Raw genomic sequence first — 20,479 nt, 5'->3', positions numbered from 1 at the left:
TCATAAGACAATCAGCCCCAGATATTGAAAAGAAACTTCAGAAGCTAGAAGAACCTGAATCTAGAGATTTGGGTAAAATGTTTCAAGTAGTTTGGCATGAAGGAATCAACCCTACCTGAACACCTGGTTACACTGAAGCTAGAGAATAAAGAAATAGAATTTTTTAGATACGGGAGCCACTTATTTGGTATTGAATACATGTAAAGAGAAATTTAATCATAAATCAGTAGATGTTGTTAGTGCGACAGGGCAAAGAAAAATTAGCCTTTCTTAGAGCCATTAAAGTTTAAATTGAAGAAACAATGGATAACTCACCAGTTTCTGTATATGCCTGAATGCCCACTACCTCTGTTATGATGAGATCTATTAAGTAAATTAGATACACAAATAACTTTTAAAGATGGAGATATTAAATTAATAATACCAGAATCAAAAGCCATAGAGGCGAGAGTGTTTATGTTACAGGATTCCTCCACGAAAGAACAGATTCCCAAAGAAGTGGAAAATGTAGTAATTCCTTTGGTTTGAGCGAGTGGAGTTCTGGAGCAATCTAAATTAGCAGAGCCGGTAAAAGTAATGAACCCTTGCATTACCAACTGCAGAACAGATGCTTGCTTATTATAACACCACTAAAGTTGGTACAATGAGGAGGAGGAAAGAACAGGGGCCTTAAAAGAGGAAAAAAGAAGAAATATTGAACATGCACATTGTTCAAAGCAGAAGCAGCCAAGAAATGCAAAAGAAATTGCTTGATATTTTTTTCCTCTTTACCATTCACTACTATGGTACTATTTCTTCAAGTGGTCAATGATGTGAAATATGTGGGAGCAAAACACATTAATACTTGTAATATCACTACTAGCATTCTTCTCTGCAGAGGCACTGAATATTTTTGAAATGAACGCTTTGGTGAACCTCAGACTACTTTCTGTAAACTGATGCCAGTTAACTAGTTTTGATCCTGTATACCTGTTTTAAACTTTACTTAAACCTTAAAGCTAAAGATATCAAACAATCCTAAACTATGTGATAAACAGATGCCAAAGTAATCTAATTCCCAAACTCTTCTGTTCATTCTTTGCAATAAAAAGCAAAAACTATGGTTGATTTACTGTGCAAATGCTGGGAGAATCCAGGAACATGTGGGATCAGTTTAGGTCAGGATCAAAACCCCATAATTTAGCTGAGAGCAGCTTCCAAACTAAGCTCATATTTTTTCAGACTGTATTTATAGTGCAGTTACTATGTGCCAGTACATCATTAAATGCCCCAAGAACTAAAACAACCCTATGCTTTACTGGGAGGGTTTTTTTCCCCTTAAGTTAGAAATACTCATTCTAGTAGAATTCTGCATGAATTGGCAACACTCACAGTATTTGGTCCCCAGCCGATCTCCAGATCTGATGGCTGCTAAGCTGCCTACTGACTTTTCCTGTTGCTGGTAAGAGAACATGGTCTCCTGTTCTCTATTTCTCAGGCTGGGTGGCTATGTCCACTGCTTCCCCTGACCAGTTTGAAGCAGGAAGTAGTTCTGGCAAAAAAGAGACTTGGTATAAATAAGCATCCGGTTCCACCAGGAATACATCAGCCTTGAGTAGGCTGCTGAGAAGAGGGAGGGATAAGTTACAAAAGCAGCAAATAAGAAAAAACAAGGAAAACCAGAAAACCAAAAAATCCAAAAGCTAAGCAAAGAAGCCTCGAACTATTCATGCTGTTTGTCCAACCTACTGCCCAAAACGCAGGGTGGAGAGAGAGAGGACTGACTGATTTCCACCATGACATTTGTGATATAAAGCTTTCTCTCATGGACTGCTCCATCTGTACAATACAGATAATGATGGAATTTTCAAACATTCTGGTTTCTATACTGTGTGCTCAGCCACATGGTGTTATTTGAAAGTCCAATCATTTCCAATCCTGTTGCATTTAAGCAGCAAACTAAGAAGCGTGTTGTGCAGGAGACAAATTGAACATGGATCCGAGAACTTAGTTTAACATTCTTATTAGAGGGATGGTGCTTTTTGATGAATGCTCAGAGCCAAAAACTTGTCCTTATCACACAGAAGTTGCTGTCTGTAGGTAAAGGCATAGTGAGAGTAATGCTGACTGGAAAAGCAGCCAGCTGACTCTGTATCTCTCTCAAACAACACTGGGACATGCTGAGCTCAGGAAGCTGTGGAAGAATAAGCAAAATCATGTCACAGGCTAAATCAAGAGACACTTCTGCTTTGCAGAGTCTACAGCTGTTGCAACATCCACCAACTTAATTGAAACACAAAACATGAGCTGAAAAAATGAGCTATTAGAAGATTTTTATTTTTTTTTTTTACTTCTTTTCCTTTTACCACTTGAATGTGCACAGAAGATACAGTCTGTGTATTAAATGGTTTCCTAAGAAGAAAATGACAGAGACAGAAATAAATACCCTGGGATTTATGCAGTCAGCACACATTCAGTGGCAGGAAACTTGGCCAGGTTGTTATATGCATTCATGAAATGGTCTCTAACGTCTGACTGGAAAGCACTGCAATATTCAGTGGGATGTACTGAAAGGCAGCCAACGTGGCAAGCATCTTGGGTGTTTCTATGACTATAATTAGCTTTATCAAACTTTAACTAGTGATGTCAAAATATTTTTAGCTTGCAGTCATGCAGTGGGCAGCAAACACAAGTTTGCTACTTCACACTAACATATGTTTGGTCTCCAGAGGTTAAGTTCTCATCTGTTTCCAAATTGTGTTAAAAATAAATAAAAAAAAACCCAACCAAAACCACAAACCTTTTTTCGTGTCCATGCTTTTGAAGCATGTCAGCCTGCACACAAATAATGGCTTTGCAGGACTTCTTACCTCTCTGATATTTCTCACAACATAATGGCTTCGGTGTAGACCTGCAAGGTAAAACAGAGTTTTAAGCATGTATAACAAAACTGAGCCTTCAATCAATGTGGATTTGCTGACAGGAAATAAAAAAATGCTTTGACACACAGAAAACATTTTGGCTGAAAAGAGGTTCAGACTGTTGCAACACAGCAAAGGGCCTGCAATCTTTTGGTTTCACTGAAACAGACAGAAATAAGGACTAGATTTTTAACTCCATTTTCAAAAGTCTGACTTCAGATCCAATAGGAACAGTTACAATTTAAATTGTTCTGCAAAGACAGACAAACCTGAAGTCAAGCACAAACCTCTCACTTGATACAGATCAGAAGGAGCTGTACAACTCTTCTGATAGCCTGCTACAGTCTTAGTGACATTCATGACATTGGCATGTACTTTTGTGAGTGTGGCTTTTCAACTTTAGCATCGAGAAAACAGATAAATTAAGCTAAATTTGCCAATGGTCCTATAGGACCTTGGTTTTTTCTTTTCCTTAAAGCAGCCAAAAAAAAAAAAAACCCCAAAAAAAACCCCACCCAAACCCAAAAAGCCCCCAATCCCAAACCCTCAACCATTTCACTACTGAGCTATAATACATTAAATCATAGATATGAGTCAACAATATCATGCTGCTGGGAAAAAATGGAAAACCATTCTGGGAAAAACAAACAGAAATATCATCTGTAAAACACATGGCGTAACGCTTGCATTTGGCTGGGCGGTGGGAAGCAGGCGGCTCAGCCACGGGCACCATCATCCCAAGAGGATGTGGGCAGAAAGGAAAAAACTGAAGAACAGGAACAAGCATGAGGAGGGGTCTGGGGAAGGCAGCTTATTAGAAAAGACGGAAGGATTAGGGCTGCTTGTTCTGAGGAGCAGAGCAGCAGTCCCCTTTGTGGTGGTCTTTGGACGTGTGAAGAGTGGTTAGGAAGAAGGGAATAGTTTCCTCCACACCCCCAGCCCCTTGGACAGCATTAAGCTCACTGAAGAGCATAGACTGCCAGAGACAAGACTGAGACAAGCACCCCTGCTGCGACTTTTCGTATACCAGGAATTAGAAATTTGTACAATACGATTTGGCTACTTTCTGAAAAATTCATCACAATCTTGCTAGCTGATGCATTCCTTGTACACATGTAAGTGTTTGCTCTGAAATTGTCTTCCCCCATTGCCAAAGCAACTGAGTGCTCACCATTTCCTTCTGGTGTCCACCTGGCCCTTCGTTTCAAGCTGCTTTGCTTTGATCTTCCTCCTTTCTGTTTACTGTTAATAGCTCATTAGTGGTTTGCCTTTTTCCCCAAGGCTGCTCCTCTGGCTGTTGGGAAATGTGCTGGGTTCCCTTTGCTGACTCAGAAACATGTTGCACTTCTCCACTAGGAGCAGCTAATAAAACAGAAGTGAGCTGGTAGTTGCCACGATCCGACCAGGTTTCACAAAACCAGTGCTGTAAAATAAACAAACAATTCAGTTAAAGTAATTTATGACTAACAGAGCTACCACTGATAGATCACCTGCTCTGGAAAAACAGGGAATAGGTTGAATATGACTGGAAAGTATCTAGAGCTTATTTAAATGCAAAGCAAGGAAATGTAAAAGTTGCGGCATCCAGGAACAAATAGAGATGTACACATCTAGTGTCTGTCTGCTAGCTTTCATAGCAGAGGCTAAATTTAGAGGGCAAGTGAGAAACAGACGAATGGCATTTGTGACAAGCACTAGGTTAACCATCCTGCATAGCACATTCAGAATCTTGGATCTTGGAGGTCATAATGAATCCCTTTAGACGCAGTAAGTTTGTTCCCCTCATGGGATAAGGGCCTAATAAGAAAATTACGGTGTCAGATAATCCAGGAAAAATTACAAAACAAAGTTCTATTTATGCTTGGTGCCCTCAAACCAGTGTCTTTTGTGAGAGCATCATGTCCTGAAAAACATTTCTACAATTCCTGGGTATTTCAATTATCTTCCCAACACCAAAAGCCCTTTTACAGATAAAGACTAAAAGGTAAAATTAAAGAAGAGCTGCTACCATAAACAGAAACAACAGAGATGTTTGAGTTAACTGAAAACAAGCAGTTCAGAAAGATTTTGACGCTCCTACTTCAGCTACCCAGCTGCAGATTTGGGCGTATTCACAGTACAATTAAACCATGCCAAACAGCTAAATATATTTTCCAATCATACAACATGGGCCATGTTAGCTATTGCAGGGACAATTAGGGGGCATTCCCTTTTTCCTCATTCAACGTGTATCTCAACAGCACTTAAACATACATGTACAATCTCATCTTTATTTGTATTATAAATAACACTTACGAAAACTCAAATACAAAATTTCAGTAATTACTTCTCCCTTTTTCTTTTCAAGTTCAACTTTCATAGTGCACGCCTTGTCTACCTGTGGGAGGCCAGCGGGTCCTCGCCACCCCAGACGGCTAAAAACCAAAGCCCCTCAGGCTACAAATCTACAAACTACTTTTATTGAAAAAACGGCTGTGTCTTCTGTCAAGGAGAGGTCTCTGCTGGAGCTGACGGGAACAGGCCTCGGAATTCTGAAACCAGCGCCTAATGCATGGAGATGATTCATACAACTAGTTACATCCCCCATGGAAAATCAGGACACAATATCTGTACCTCAGGACTCTTAATACATACAATTATTAAATCTCTGTTAAAACTTTAACAATCATTTGGAGACTAATAATATAGTTCATAAGAATTAAAGGCAGATAGAAAATTGATTCCCTTTCTCCCTATAAGCCCTGTTACTGATGGGACATATTAAGTCTATGTTTTAATTTTAAGGCTCTGAATATTTGCAAAATTTGGAATCACACAGTCTCGCAGAATGGTGGCGGTTGGAAGGGACCTTTGGAGATCATCTTGTCCAACTCCCCTGCTTGAATAGGCACACCCAGAGCAGGGGGCACAGGGACGCATCCAGGCGGGGTTTGAATGTCTCCAGGGAAGGAACCCCACAGCCTCCCTGGGCAGCCTGTGCCCCTGCTCCAGCACCCACACAGGAAAGGGTTTTTTTCTCATGTTTAGCTGGAATTTCTCGTGTTCCACCTTGTGCCCGTTGCCCCTTGTCCTGTCGTTGGGCACCACTGAAAAGAGTCCAGTCCCATCATCCTGACACCTACCTTCAGATTTTATAGGTATTGATGACATCCCCCCTCAGCCTTTTCTTCTCCAGGCTGAACAAGCCCAGGTCTCTCAGCCTTTCTTCAGAGGGAGATGCTCCAGCCCCCTGATCATCTTGGTAGCTCTCACTGGACTCTCTCCAGCAGTTCCCTGTCTTTCTTGAACTGGGGGGCCCAGAACTGGATGCAATACTCCAGGTGTGGAATGCTAATAAGTACTGAAAATTTAAACTACTGGCTAACAAACCCAGCTCCACAACACCTTACATAGGCTGTGGTTCAACCGACCAGCTGAGGCTGTCCCTGAAAGTTGAATGCAATCAGTGAGTATGGGCAGGAATCAGCTGGTCCACTTCTGAGATCAAATCTGCCAAGCTATTTCTTGAGGGTTGGGGGGGATAAAGGGGTGGGGTTTAACCTGGGGCTGAACAGGCAAACCACGCAAACATGATTAACCAAGCAACAGCAACCTGCTGATTGAGAACAGCAGCATTGGAGAGATCAAACAAAAGCTACTTCAGCAGTAGTTCGTACTCCCTTACCCAACAAGGCAAAAGACCTGGAGGGGCAGCCTGACCTGACTGGGTTTAGCTATGCCATTCATAGTGCCAGGACTCAGAAGCCACAGGTCAGCTAAGACCTTTGCTTCACACCCAATGGTCTTTTAAAGATCAATAGCAATGCAAAAACCCACCCACCCTTCTCCTTGTCGTAAGCTAGATGAATTGCTGCCACTTGATCAAGCTTTTCTCTGACTATACTGTGGGGTTTTTCCCCCAGCATAAATTAAGTTTCTCAGTATGAATTCCTTGATAAAGAGCCTTTGTCTGTCTCTTCTGCTCTCTTTTTGGGGAATTATTCTCCGAACAGCTATTGGTAGCAACTGAAGAGATTTTCTTCTTGTGCGGCAGTGCTATTTTTAAAGAACTATTTATGTAATTTATTTTTTAAGGTCACAATTTTGCATTTAAATGTCAGTCTACAAAGTTAAAATGTTTCCAAGCACCATCATTCACTCGAGGCAGCATGATTCCCACTTGAAATTTTGGGGAAACAGATAAGGGAGTGGGTAAGGATAGAAAACCATTTTTCAGAATTACATGTTGGTGAATCAAAAAAATGGAAACATTTTTCAAACAGGTTTTCTACATGCAAGTACCTCAGTTTCCCAGCAACTCTGTTAGTGACATAATGTTAACTTTGTGGGAAAGTAGCTCTGCACTACGCTCTCTGGATAAGAAGCTAAGAGCTTTCTTGCAGTCTGTTCATAACCCTGCATTTGATAAATTGCTTCATTGTTATATCCCTTCCCTTTAACATGACGATTAATGATTCTTGTATTACACACAAAAATATTTGATTTTAAAACACTAATCTTCCAGTCTTCCAGCATTTTCTGTGTCATTAGGCCAGGGGTTCAGTCAAAGTTTTCCTAAACTTCCACAAAGTTGTTTAGATATTTTCCTCAAATAAAAAACATTTTACATAGGCTAAGTTTCTTCTCCCTTTTTTAATAAGACTGGTTCTAATTTTAATAGCATGATCTTCAGAGCTTTTAAAGAAAAAAAAATATTTCATTATCTAGACCACTATTTAAAGCTAAACCAAAGTGAGTTACAATATTGTTGTATCCATAACAACAGATAAAATTTATCCCCTGTGTGTTTTCAATTTATATACCAAATATTTGCCAATTCCCAAACTGCATTCACAATTTCTTGAAAGGCAGGCACAGGATCCAAGGTTCTTCTAATTTATGTCGTTGTAATTTTTTTTAATATAATGGAGTCATTCATACCAGAGTGTGCAGGACCACACTGAGCAAGCTGGATCTTAAAAATAAGTATTCCAACCAAGCTAACATCAAGGTGAGTGAGTCTTTGTAACTTTCTAACAGAAATTCACCCAGGCAAATCCTCTGTCACAGCTTCATCAGCCTTTTGGGACCGCAGAGAAAGACTCGTCTCCAGGACATTTAGATCTACCCAGGCAAGCAAGGTGGGCAATCAAGCAGAGATTTGGTTTCTGCCACCACCCAGGACATGACAACGACCGTGTGTGTTTGCAAAGGTTTTAGGATCGCAAAGCACAAAAGGGGGCAGTTCATTGCTCACCACTTTTGATGAGGAGCACAACACAGCCCAGCCGTATGTATGCTGGGGTATTTCATAAAGCGCCACCTCCTGTCCCCTCCTTGCAGACCAGTCCAGGCCCAGGACCAGCAACCCTAGAGGTACTGCTGCATACGGCAAAGAGCATCCACCTGCAGCTTGAGAAAGACACAGCTCATGCACACTTATGCTCCTCTGCATCCTTTGCTACTTAAAATCCAGGTCTTCCTGAAGTAGTCTGTAAAATTTTTCTCCACTTAACCTTAAATTGCCTTTCTCCCCTGCTCAGAACTGGAGGTGAAATGAAAAAAATAAGCTTGGCTCACCTTGGTGAGTCAAGAAATAAAACCAGCTTCGAAACAACTGCAAAACAGCAAAAGTAGGTTTCAGTGGGACTTCTAATGTGCTGTGAATTACACTCACGCTTAATTAAATTACCTTGCTGAATCAGGTCCTAAATTAAAGTGAGATATACTCTTCAATGTTTATGAGGCTTGGATAATTAAAGAAAGTAACAAAATGAGTTTTTAGAGCTACGGTAAATGGAAGTGTTAGTAACTAACTATTTCTTTATTCAAGTACCTGGCATAGCTATTTGGTATATAGCAAATGTAGAAATAGGTGAACAAAATTTTTCAGTTGCTATCCCCTGCTACAGAAAGCAAACGGGGAAATTCTTAACAACTGACCTTACCTCAACCTGAGCCATTTGGAAATATTTTCTTTCAAGTCATTAAATGGTCTTTTGTGTCTCCTTTTTACCCCCTGGTTCTGGGTTCCATTTGAAGCCAACAAGTGGGAGCATGAGCTATTTACTTATTTACTTTACGCTTGGGAAAATGGGAGAGATTTTGAAAAGGCTGGTTTCTTCTTGAGAGGCAGATGAAATTTCATACTGGCTGTTATTGAAACCAGTTCACATACCCCAGGCCTTTCCTCTCCCTACCCCAATCTCTCCCCCACCCCCATAATTTGCACGCTTACGCATCAAATCTGATATAATAAATTAGTCTCCCCAAAGACCTAGAACCCATTTCTACTACATCAAATGAGGGCAACTCCACCTGAGGCTGTGAAATGGCATTAGGGTAGTAGAGAGTGGAATATGCTTTGCAGGATTGACTTGAATTAAACTGGAACTGAAAATAAAGACCCCTGAACAGAGTTTCTTTTTGCAGCACTAACAAAATCTGTATTTTTGGCAGCAGCAACCAAAAGCTGGCTGATGCACTGAAAAGAGAAACCCTTCCTCTGGCTGGTAAACCCAGCATCTAACCACTGTACCTTTAGCTAAAGTGAGTTTTCTAGAGCACCGGGCACTTAGGAATCCTATTGCACAACCAAAACTGGTTGGAATTAATAAACCAAGGGTCCAGTCTCACTTGACCATGCAGCCACTTTGGCTTGCAGAATGCTCTGGCTCAACCTCTCCACACTGGGGCCTGGGGGGAAACGCTGTTCCTGCCTCCACCTGAACTAACCTCTGGCTGAAAAACGTCAGGGAGAGACTCCCCTGCTCCCATTTTATTTGCCTTTTACTCTCAAGAGCACAATGAAGCATGCTTCTGCCTCTCTCAGTGTAGGGCCCGACCAGAACGATTATTAGCTCAGGGATACTAATTCATCTGCCAGAGGCACCTTGTACATTATTTCTAGTAGGATGCCAGTGAGGATCTCCATAAAGACTGGCTTTAAACAGCAGCCTCTGGTCTCCCACAGGGCACAAAGAGGAATCACAAACCATTCAAAGGAAAATTTGGAACTCTGCAGCAGCAAGTCCTGAAAAGTACCTGATGATTTGAACATGATTTGATTGATGATTCTCTAAGTTTCCTGCAACATAGCATCAGCCATCAGATGATCTGCCGGGAGCTCATAAGTCCCCCTGATGAACTGTTCTTTACTCATGGTACTCTACTCTTATGGTCTTTCTACAACTTCAGAAACAATGTCAGTGAATAAACTATGGAAGCTAAGAAATACAGGATTCTTTCAACTGAGTATACCTTCAAGGTCAAGGAGAAGGAACACTGACACAGAGGGACTGCTGTCTGTTGTACCTTACCCTGACAAAAATTGTACTGGAAAAAAACACAGACATTCAAGAGAAAGTTAAAAGGAAAAAACCTGGACTCAAGGACTGCTTAATTGGGATTGATATTTCTGGTATTCTGCTGTCAAGTCTCTCATCAGTATCTGGAAACTTTCTAAAAATATTAGTGACCTACCTAACGTCTTCTGCTAAACTCAAACTCCCTTCCACCTGCAAACAACTCCAAAGGGCCGTACCTGCCTTGTTTCTCCCTGTCCCAAGGAAAGCTTACTAAATAGTTGGCCTTTGGATCACATTGAGGACCTTGCATCTTGGACAGACTTGCAGGATTATTTTGCTCAGCTGATTCACTAATTTATCTTCTTTTCCCATCTGTCAACAAAAATGCTCCCCTTTTTTCCCCAAGCGAAGAACACCGATTGCCTTCCACATTTAAACCACAGGTTCCTAGAAGGCAATTCATGCTGTGAGCATGAACAATGCCTGGCAAATGGCATTCACAATTTCTGTAAAGACTCTTCACTGTTGCTATAATACAAACGCATTCTTCTAAAGCAGAAGCAGGCAACACTGATAAATTAAATCACAGCACTCTCTCTGCCTTCAGCAGGCCTGCTGGTCCCAAAGATGACCTACACAGTGCCCTCCTGAGCTCTGGCAAGGCGTGTACGGACCTGCCTGTGGCTCACTGCCAGCTGGAGAGCAATGCCTGCATGCAGAATAGAAACCCCAGAGGTGCAGGAAGCTTGCACACCAAGCAAGACGGCAGCTGATAGATGAGCTCATGGTGTAACACTCACCAGCTTCTGTTCCACTGCTTTTAGTCTCAGATGTCCAAAGCCCTTTCCTGGATTAGCCCTTAGTCTCCCTAACTGGCAAGTGGGTCCAGTCAGCTGAGCAGTCTATTTTCTACTCTGAGATAAAAATCTATCTCCAGGTGACATAACCAGGCTGACAGTCATCTTCTAAGTGACAAATGTCCCTTCTTTTCCTTGAACGAAACACAACTATTCTGTCACACACAGAAAAAGCGCATGATCTGTTACATTAACGGATTAACTCCCAGCCCTCTGAACCTTCCTCTTTCAGACGTTTCCCTACGTGATACTATGTGATATTGCACACGTAAGAAAAAACAACCAATGTCCTGTCAGAAGTATGCTTTTGTTGCAAATAATTTTGAAGACTTCTGTAAATAAAACATTGCAAAGGGCCACCCATGGGACTGATGAGCTGTTACTTTTTTACCAAGTACTTTATCGGTATGTCTGCTCAGCTCCCTCACAACTGCACCAGCTATTGCCATCCACATTTTAGACAACGGCATGCTGAGAAGTGAGTGGAGTAAATGGACTTACCTGAGACCACTGAACATTTATCATAGAATCATAGATTCGTTAAGGTTGGAAAAGATCATTGAGTCCAACCGCTAACCTATCACTGCCAAGTCCACCACTAAACCATATCCTCAAGCACCACATCTACCTTTTTTTTAAATACCTCCAGGGATGGAGACTCCACCACCTCCCTGGGCAGCCTGTTCCAATGCCTGACAACCCTTTCGGTGAAGAAGTTTTTCCTAATATCCAACCTAAACTTCCCCTGGCGCAGCTTGAGGCCATTTCCTCTTAATGCATTTATCTTAACGGTAGACTTGCAGATTGTGTTATTTAAAGTGGCATAACTGTTTACAGCTGAAAAAAAAAAGCCAGCTGCATATAAAATTTTCTTTTTTTCTGCCTCAGAAGTAACAGGTTTGGTCTCCTCATAGAGGTAAGCCTTTTCATCAGTATTTTGGAGAAATATTCAATTATTTTTGAACATAAAAATATACAGAAAAAGTATTTACTGTCTTTGTTATTTTAACCCTGCCATGACGGCAAGCATGGGAAATAAATACAGAAATAATGAGGACTTCTAAGGTGCTGTACATATTGGTGACTTAGGGCATGCTGATCATGACTTATTTAAACCTGGAGCCTTTGACAATCACTGTGTGTGTAGGATCCTGTGCTTCTGATCTCTCACCAGCGAATAAAAAGTTTAAATTAAACACTCAAACCCACACAATTATGCCAAAGCAAAGTGCTGTCCTTCCATCAACACCATTTCTCTAAGAGTAGTGCTAATACTCTGTTGCAAATGTCTCAGTATTTGGATGCAAGGTGAAGACTGTATTCACTGAACAGCAGAAAAGAACTTTCCCAACATTTGGGGTTCAGCACTGGCCCATGCGGTACTTTCTTCAGTACTACAATGCGTGCAATATACTGGAGGGTTAACTAATTCACATCAACTCCTACTTCCCAAGGAAAGTTATTACACCGGCTAATAAGCCTTACTGCTAGGATGTTGAATGAGCTTATCAACAGCATTATTTTAAAATGTCTGTTCAGCTTATGCAGCTGTTTGGACACTTTTATATTGCTACCCACTTTAGGCATGTGAGTTATATCTTAAATCAGTTGGCAGTAGCTGGCATGATCAATACACATACTTTTGTCCCATACCTACAGGAGAAAACATATTCTGGTCTAAGCAAATATGCTGCCTGAGGTCAGGGTCAGAGAAATGTATCCAGGATTCTTTACCTGAGCCCAAGAGTACTAAACTTGACTGCTCGCTATGAGACACTGTGAGTTATACAAATTAACGTGGGTCACAAATCTGCCAAAACCTTAATAAATTCCATTTATGTGCATTATAAAATCTTTCCAGAGTCTTGTGGAAAAAATTACTTTTCCTGCAAGAAAACATATCAGTAAAATACAAACTTTTTGTGAATCATACTTGCCAGCTACATTAAAGCCCACCAATGTTACTACTCTAATCACAGAAGTTATGCTCTTGAAGATCAATCTCATAACAAAACTGAAATCAGAAAAATAAATCACTCCATCTAAAGAAAAAAAGAAAAGTTGTAGATTTTGCTTTGAAGCCTTTTTTTTGCCTCAAAATGTACAGTAAGATGCCTGTTTGTCATCCCATTGCTAATGAATAATTTCACTGATTAGGTGATGGGCTGTGTGTTGTACGTTCAGACTACCACAAAACTCCGATTTTCTGCTTTTTCCCAAGAACACGCATCTTTAGTGATGGTCCAATTAGAAGAACTTTTAATAAACATTCTATTGCAGCAAGTCATCACGTCTTTTTCGGATGACCAATGCTGTTTCCATTTGCACCATGTAAATATTGCTTGTGATTAGGGACCCAAAAGTGGAAAGAACCTCTTAATCTGCTGGCTGTAGTCTTCGCTGTCAGAGGTGGACACTTCACAAATTCCTTTTCACTGATTTCAGCTCAAAAAAAACATAAAACACCCAAAATGAAACAACATACATGAAAACAGAAGCATGGAGCCTTGCTCCTGTAACACCTGTCTGAACATTTCTTAGAGAGAAACCTCCTCATTTTTGCTCAAGAGCTAATACTGATGACGTATTTTTTGTCTTTCACATGGCTGGTTTTCCCCTCTTCCTTCTAATACATAGAAGGGCAGTATGACTGCAGAAACTGTTGTCCTTTTTTATAATGTTATCCATATAATCTATTGTTCATCCTGTTTCCGAAGTTTTGACTTCCATTCTCCTGATCTTCCACGTTCATTTCTCTAAATATGCTCCAGGGTGAATGCACCTTTCTTGCAGGTCAGTGAGAAAAACGACACATAGTCATCCAGAACAATGTTCCCCAAAGGCTCCCCTGTTGTACTGATGCAAGAGCATCAATAACGAGTTCTCTCTACTGGAAGCTTTTTCAACATAATACACTCTAGTATCACTCTTGCTTTTTTTTTTTTTTAATTTTTTCTTTTGTTTTGTTTTAGAATAGGTCCGTAACTCTCTAGATCACCATTATATTGGTCACACACATGCAGAAAAAAAGATAATTTATTTTGCCAGTGTTATAGCACATGCAGTATAGTGGAGGGTTAATTAACTCACATCTTCCCCTATTTCCCTTGGAAAATTATTGTGCTGGCTAACAAACCTTACAGTTACGAGGCTTTTATGAACTTACAAACCCTGCAGCATTTTGAAGTGCATGTGCGGTTTGCTCAGCTGTTTGAACTTTCTCACCTTAGCCACCCTTTCTCCCTGTGAACTCACACCCCAGAAAAGCTTTGCATCAATGAAAAATAACTGTGTGATTTGCACATGTATTCCTTCCATTATAAATTAAATAGTTTGGGGATTTCTTTCCTCTTCTACTGAATGGAGCTGTTCCAGAGTTGCCAGAAGCTCAGAGCTGGGGAGTTTGGTGTTTAACAGGCTCTGGATTTATTACCTGATCTTCAGGTGAACCACTAAACCCCCTAGTGATTTAATTTTGCCAACTGTAAAACAAAAGTAACAATCATCACCTACCTTAAGGTATCTTCAGTTTCAGTGAAAATGCCATCTAAAGGCATGCCGATGATATTCACTGAATCTGTTGTACAGCGTGATCAAGTTCTTTCTTCAGACTTCCCACAGAAGCTCTTGCCAATAGGAGAGTAGAGAATGAAGAGCACATGTGTCTTAACATCAACTGGGAGGTGCTATGTGAACAGCCTTGGTGCTACACTGCCCAGAGAAGCTTGGCGTAATTGTCACTTTTCTCCAGGAAATCTGTTTTGGAATACCAATTTTTATGTAAGACATAATTAGTTGGACAAGAAGCAAAGGTTTTTTCCTATCATCTATGAAGAATTTACTCAGTGCTAAAGGGTAAATAAAAGAAATGAGTGAAGGAAATAGGGCACCTGCTTTGTTTCTCTCTCAACACCAGATTTCTGTTGCACGACACAAAATATTCTTAGAAGAGCCTCTTTGAGGAACATCCTACCATTTAACTGCTAAATGGTTTCTAAATTAACATCCATGACTGACTCAACATGCTGATAACCCTACCTTATTTCTACCCACTAAAAAGACTTAAAAGAAATAAACGGCATCAAATATTTTCCAAAACATATGCAAATAATCAATGCACCAATTTCAGTAGGGATCTTGCAGAATAGTAAAAATATTAAGAAGCCCGAATATATATTTCTACATAAAAGGGGAACTGATCCACATAACAGCTTAGTCATTTGTCCTTCTCCATCTGCAAACACCTGAGAAGACTCACCACAATCATGATGTCACAAGAACAAGTGAGAGCTGTAAGGCGTTATCCTGTGGTATTTCAGAATGGAATTTCTCTCTTGAGCTGATGATGTGATCCTCTTGTATATATAGTCAATAGGTATAGATTTCCTGAAAATACATTTTTATTTCGTGAATCATTTCCTTAACCAGTGTGAATGCTATACCTGGCACTAAGCATTTTTGAAATGCAGGTCTGGTGTTAGTACCACCAACAGCTGAGAGAAGTGCATCTAAAATGATGCAAAGAAGAAATAACATGAAATCCATTCTCGCTGATACATGGGTATTTCTGAATGCTAGAAAACACATCAGTTACCAGCACAACTGGGGACTTAAGCTTGAAAACATCTGGAATGCCAACTGAACAAGTCCAGCTGCATCACTTATCTAGTATTTAACACAGAGAAATACCCTGTGCTATGTCTTTTCCCTGGCATTTACTCCAGGCAAAAATTTTTTTTCTTCATTTTTCAAATCAGGATTTTAATAAACAGAACAGAACAAAAACCCCAAAAGTACCACCCCCCCAGCAGATACTCACCATTATTACTTCTTTTGACAATGAAAGTAATAATGAGAAATGCCATTAAAAGAATCTTTAAGTGGCTCTCAAAATAAGGTAATGTTATATGCCAGCCTGTGGGAGACCCCACAGACTGACATTAGCAGCGTATCTCTGTAACGCACCCAAGCTTCTCACCTTTGGGAGATGGCTACAGTGTGGACATTTATATCACCGTGTTTCAAAAACCGCAGAAGCGGTGGGTTCTCCAGGCAGAACATGAGCAGTCATCACAAGGGGACAGTACCAGGCGGATTAGCAATGGAGAGGAAAGCAGATGCCAGAAGTATTCTGTACTGTGCCTAAAACTGGCAGGAAAAGAAAAGAAAAATAAAACTGTTTTTCTTGATTTTAATAAATGAAATAATGATAGTACTTTGGATTATTTTCTTCTTTCTGTAAGGAATTCAAAGAGGTGGTCGGAAAAATAGAGAAAAGGAATAAAATCTGTCCTTTTTTGATTGGGAGATGTGCTTTCTTGGTCACTTATGGCCTCAAAAAAAAAAAAAAGAAAACCAGAATTTATACTAATAATTTTTTTTTCTTCACCTTAGCACATTTAGAATTGCTTAAAATGTTTTGTCAAAGTCATTACAAGCCACAGTCACAGGAAGGAATTGAAGCTCCGTTCATGCTTTCCACATCTATATTCCAGTGCATACAAAAATCATAAAGCACTCCTCAATATATTTTCTGAATACTTGGCAACAATGCATTAAATCTAACCATGGTTGCATGTTGGCACTTTCTTCCTGTACTCAGAGGTGGAAGACTTATGAAGTGGTGTCTTTCATCTTTTGAAGCTTGCAGGAGACCGGGTTTTGCTTTTTTTCTTTTAAGTACACATATTACAAGGTTTGGAGAGGGTAAAGTCAACAAACTGCCCAGCAGCTGGAATACAGAGCAGAGAAACCCGGTCCTGTTGGGGTTGAGTCTACGGCTTCAGATTAGTCACCAAGAAAGCTCAGTCCTCAGACAGAGGCGCTTTGTTCTCGTCCCATTGCACCCTGAGAAGCTAACACTCCTCACAGAGGTTTTACAGTTTTGTTTATGGCTTTTTTTAAGGCTGGGAAATTCACAATGACCTGAAGAGCTATGCACCAGCATTCTTCTCTCAGTGTTGAGCTGTGCTGTCTCCAAATGCTCAGAAGCAGTCCAGGCAGCCATTATTTACAGAAGCATACGACATACCTTTATGCACAATGCACATCAGACAAGAGTTTGTGTTGGTAACGATCCCTAGAAAGGCCATTTATATGCATACAAAATAGATGAACTCCCCACACTATGAGTTGTCCTGAACATTTACTGATCTATGTCTAAAACCAGTTTCTTCCTGTGATAGAAATATATCAAAGCAAAAGTTAATAAGACTTCAAAACTTAGTGGGCACCAGTGAGTAGAAAGGAGCAGACAGCAGACTGCTTGCTGTGTCACCAGGCCCTGTTTGCAGATGTTAATCTAAGCAAGAGACCAAGTTTCCACCATGCACGCAACACCACCACTGGGCCAGACAGTCGGGTCTTCACCAGGGAGTGGAAAGTTAGTTAATGAAACAAGTGTCGTAACAGGAAAGCAAGACAGTGGCAACACCCGTGGTGCAGCCTGTTACTTCACATACTTACCCCAAAACAGAGAGAAATTGCAATCAGGCTTCCACAGCCAAGAAAAATAGCCTTCAGAGCATCACTTCAGTCTTCTAGTGTATCCTCAGGATGTCTTGCTGCTCTTGTGCCTCTTTATCTCAATTTCTTTGGCCTGGTGAAGAGCAAGTCAGCACAAAATAGAAGGGTCTCCCTCAAGGAAGGAAGGGTCTTTACTTATACCCCCACAAAATTCATACCTTTGAGAGAATGGACACTAGAGTCAAAGTTCACATTCCCACTCAAGCAGACCAGTGTCGGATGACAAGCTGGTATTACTGCTCCAAGCTCTGCAGTCAGCCTCTCCCCTTTCTGCTTTAAGCTGCTGTATTTTGCATTAACTGATTTTCCATTAGTGTAAGATCTTATCTTATCGGCTCAACAACAGTACAGTGGGTGAAAATCATCGCTTTCACTGGAAAAAAAAGACGTTCAAGTTAATTAAGGAATCAGAACATAAAATTTTTATCAGACTATTTGGAAACAGCCACCACAAGAATCAGTTTAATTTACTGCTCTCAAACGTGAGTAAAATTGGAGTCTCTGGCTTCAAAAAAAGTACAAAAATTCTTCATGCTATACAAGCATAGCTGAATATTCTTTATCTGACACAGAAACACATGGATGATGACATTCTCTTCTCCACACAGAAAGACATCACCCTCATACCAATCTGGCTCTGTCCCCTCAACCCTGTAGGTGTCCAATCCATGACTGGGACTCTGACCTGATCAAGCAGTTAATTTGAGCAAACTAGCTACCTTGTAGGTAAGGCCATCACAACAATCAGCCTGTTACACACAGAATTACTCCTCTCCAGCTTCTGGCCTCATTTGAAGTCCAACCAGAACACCAAATGGAGGTTGAGCTTTCAGAGCCAGGAAGAAGCAATTGAAGGATGTATCCAGCACATGAATGCTTCCAGGGGAAAAAAAGGAAGGCTCTGTAGCCATCCCTCACCTCTTTAAGAAAGAGGATGTACGCCTTGCCCAATAATAAAAGTTTAACAGCAGTTATCTGATGTGCTGCCAGACCGATCCCCACATTGATCATCTGTTGGACTGAAATTCAAGATGCACAATGCTGACCCAGAATGTATAGGTCAAAGTCATACCTGGAAACAACAGCTTGCTATTAGGTTTTCATAAGGGTTATCTAGCAACACAATGTACAACATGCACACTTTTCAGGGAGGCAGAGAAGTTTTGGAAACCAAAGTCCCTCCTGACACTAGATGGGATCAACTTACATCAGTCCAGAACGCACATCCTATGTGAGATCTACACGCAGATTTCAACGGCTGCTACAGACTGTCCTCTCTGTACCAGCAGGACACAAACACACTATAACGGAGTTGGGTGTCCCCAGAAGAGCATCGCTGCAAGATCAGAGGATGCCAGTGAACATGCTGCTCCAGTGGAGTCCAACCAGAAGGTCCTGCCAGGGACAGAGGGTGTGTGGGAAGCAAAGCCTGCAGCAAAGGGGCTTCAAACCAGAGCACCTTGGCTCTGCTGCAGCAGGGTAATTTGGTACTTTCCCACATGGTCAGCCAGCTCTCCTGGCCAGCAAGAGGGAGATGTAGCAGAAACATCTTTCTTTTAAAGGATTAATCCTGGCTCTGAAGAGGTCTGTAATTTTTGGCAGGCTTCTGATGGGCTGCGCAAAGGGAAAAGGAACCTCTCTGCTCTCTCTCCCACACTGTAGCCACACAACATCCAGTCATAATGAAGCTCTTAATACAGACGTGCCCTGTAGGCACTTAAAGACTAAAAGGAAAAAAAAAAAAACGAAACCCAAAATGTTCCTGTGTGTTTCATAAATCGGTATATAAGCATAATGCAACCTACTATCCTAGATACAAAATGAAATATCTTAAAAAGTATTGAATCCTTTGTGAATTTTCTCAGTGGATCGGCATGAAGCTATTTAGCCCAGATGTTTCTATAATTCTGATGCATTAGGAGATACACGGTATCATGGCCAAGTGTTAACATAGTGAACTATAATGTAAAACATGTAAAGATACTGGCTTCCAACGTTATTAGAAGTTTTCACTCTAACCACTCTGCTTCCTTATGCAGCTATATTTTCTTTACAATATGCACTTATATTTTACCACACATGGAAGAACAAAAAACCTCCTCTCTCCCCCATCAAAACCTAATTCTCTGTGTTCTCTGGAAGAACACACGGGGGCCAACTTAAAGATAGACATGGAGTCTTTCAGAAATGGAAATCTCATCTCTGAACGGCAACAAACAGCAAATCTCATACTACAGGCAAATGCAAGGCCAACAAGACACAGCTGGGTACCACATGAGCAGGTGAAGAAGTGATGGTGAGATTTTTGATGACAATTTGGTGTCCAGAAGACAGAGTGTCTCACCGCATGGTTCTCATTTGCTTCTGTAATGGATTTAGGGATTTGTAGAGGTAGTTTTAAAATATCTAAGCAGGTGCAATGCCTATGTTGGAATAGCCTAACCAAGAGAAGAAGCAATAATGGGAATATGAAGTAGTGCAAAAAAGGTTACAGCATGTGCTTAGAATGATGCAAGATAAAGAGTGAAAAGAAAAAAAACCTGGCACCCTCCATAGAAGAACAACGCAGTGGAATGAATACCTTGCACTGAGAGTCCATTCGGAAAAATCTCTGTTGCTACAATTAATTATTCAGAAGAGCTGAAAACATTTCAGAGCTCATTTCTGCATGATCTACCTGCCAGGATATCAGCTGAGAGTTTTGTGACTCTTCAAGACCTTGTTAGCTTAAAAGGACAAAACGTAATCCAAAATTAATGAAAATGAACTCCTACTACAGCTTTGAACTTGCAGTCTCAACTCCGTTTTAATGGAGGTACTTTCTAGAGTACACCTCTTGCTTAGGCAGAAAACTAGTACTGAGAGATAGAATAACTTCCATTGTGGTTGAAATGGGTTTTGATCCAATCTT

At 40.7% G+C, this 20,479-nt stretch overlaps 1 long non-coding RNA gene across 1 annotated transcript in view; it reads right to left on the bottom strand.

Moving 5' to 3' along the window:
- Positions 1–2,061: 2,061 nt before the first annotated feature.
- The window catches only part of LOC135313180 (uncharacterized), a 60,353-nt gene continuing 41,935 nt past the window's right edge, over positions 2,062–20,479 (bottom strand). The window contains exons 13-20 of the long non-coding RNA XR_010372806.1: positions 17,727–17,941; positions 17,509–17,641; positions 16,022–16,191; positions 15,302–15,429; positions 14,557–14,799; positions 4,072–4,323; positions 2,850–2,890; positions 2,062–2,173 (exon numbers count right to left, since the gene is read on the bottom strand). This is a non-coding gene — a long non-coding RNA (uncharacterized LOC135313180). The remainder of the gene's footprint in view (positions 2,174–2,849; positions 2,891–4,071; positions 4,324–14,556; positions 14,800–15,301; positions 15,430–16,021; positions 16,192–17,508; positions 17,642–17,726; positions 17,942–20,479) is intronic.

This window comes from Phalacrocorax carbo, chromosome 4 (genome assembly GCF_963921805.1).
Source record: "Phalacrocorax carbo chromosome 4, bPhaCar2.1, whole genome shotgun sequence".
Lineage (NCBI taxonomy): Eukaryota > Metazoa > Chordata > Aves > Suliformes > Phalacrocoracidae > Phalacrocorax > Phalacrocorax carbo.
Note: the sequence above shows the minus strand (reverse complement) of the source record. Positions and strands in the feature narration are given on the sequence as shown.